This window comes from Rutidosis leptorrhynchoides, chromosome 7 (assembly GCF_046630445.1).
Source record: "Rutidosis leptorrhynchoides isolate AG116_Rl617_1_P2 chromosome 7, CSIRO_AGI_Rlap_v1, whole genome shotgun sequence".
Taxonomy (NCBI): domain Eukaryota; kingdom Viridiplantae; phylum Streptophyta; class Magnoliopsida; order Asterales; family Asteraceae; genus Rutidosis; species Rutidosis leptorrhynchoides.
Window position 1 is genome coordinate 135,876,931 of NC_092339.1, and position 1,459 is coordinate 135,878,389.

The 1,459-nt window shown below is 36.6% G+C and overlaps 1 non-coding gene across 1 annotated transcript; it reads left to right on the top strand.

Annotated features, from left to right (window-relative positions):
* The first annotated feature begins 1,040 nt into the window (after positions 1–1,040).
* Positions 1,041–1,147, top strand: LOC139860961 (small nucleolar RNA R71). The gene has a single exon (XR_011763585.1). It is a non-coding gene; the product is annotated as a small nucleolar RNA R71 (small nucleolar RNA).
* Positions 1,148–1,459: the final 312 nt, after the last annotated feature.

Below are 1,459 nucleotides of genomic sequence, written 5' to 3' on the forward strand. Positions count from 1 at the left end.
ATTGCTCGGCTTCAAGTCTCTCTTTTCTCATTTTACTCGAGTAAGGAAGTGGTGGTTGGTATGGTTTAACATAAGGTTTAGCCTTAACTGTGTTATCTTCATTAACCTTTTCAACTACCGGTTCTTTTTCCTTATCTTGATCAGACTATGGTTCTTGTGGAGTAGGAATAGCTTCATCAAAAATTACAGGTATTTCAGGTGGTTTAAGTGTAATACCACTTCTTGTGGTAATGGCTTTAGCTGTTTTATTCCGGGGGTTAGCATTTGTATCACTAGGTAGACTTTTCGGTTTTCTTTCACCTATCAACCTTGCTAGGTTGCTTACTTCTTTTTCCAGATTTTGAATAGAAGCTTGTTGATTTCTAAATGCTTGAGCATTTTGTTCATTGGTTTGTTTCTGAGATGTGAAAAATTGAGTTTGAGATTCAACTAGCTTCGACATCATATCTTCTAAATTTGGCTTTTTATCATCAGTTTGTGGTGGTTTGTTTTGAAAAATAGGTCTTTACTGATTGTAAGTATTATTGGATACTTGTTGATTGCTAGGACCTTGTTGGTTGTTGTATGGAACATTTCGGTTATAATTCTGGTTTTGATTGTAGATTGGTCTTGACGGTTGATAATTATTCTGATAATTATTTCCAGGCCTTTGGTTTATGTATGAAACATTCTCTCTTTGTTCCATTGTTAGTTCAATACTGAGACAATCTTTTGTCAAATGTGGTCCTCCACACTGCTCACAACTAATTCGTATTGAGTGAATATCTTTAGTCATCTTTTCCATTCGTCTCTCGACGGCATCTATCTTTGCGGAAATGGAATCTAAGTCATGGCTAGAATCGGCTCTAGCTGCTTTAGATGATCTAACGATATCTTTTTCTTGGTGCCACTCATGTGAGTGGGAAGTAGTGTTATCAATAATTTTGTAAGCATCAATTGCTGTTTTCTTCATAATGGAACCACCAGCTGCTATATCGGTGTCTTTCCTTGTAGTGATGTCGCATCCTTGGTAGAATATTGGTACTATTTGACAAGTGTCTAAACCATGTTGCGGACATCCTCTCAATAATTTTCCAAATCTTGTCCATGCTTCATATAGAGTTTCATTTGGCTTCTGTGTGAACGTAACAATTTCTCCTTGAAGTCTTACGGCTTTAGATGCCGGAAAGAATTGTTTAAGAAATTTTTCAACTAAAACGTCCCATGTATCAATCGCTCCTTCAGGTAACGATTCTAACCAATCTTTGGCTTCTCCCTTTAAAGTCCAGGGAAATAACATGAGATATATCTGTTCATCCTCCACTTCTCGGATTTTAAATAGTGTACAGATCATTTTAAAGGTTCGAAGATGTTCATTTGGATCTTCCTTCGGTGCACCACTAAATTGGCATTGATTAGTTACCATGTGTAAGATTTGTCCTTTGATTTCATAATCTGGCGCATTAATGCCTGTTTGAGT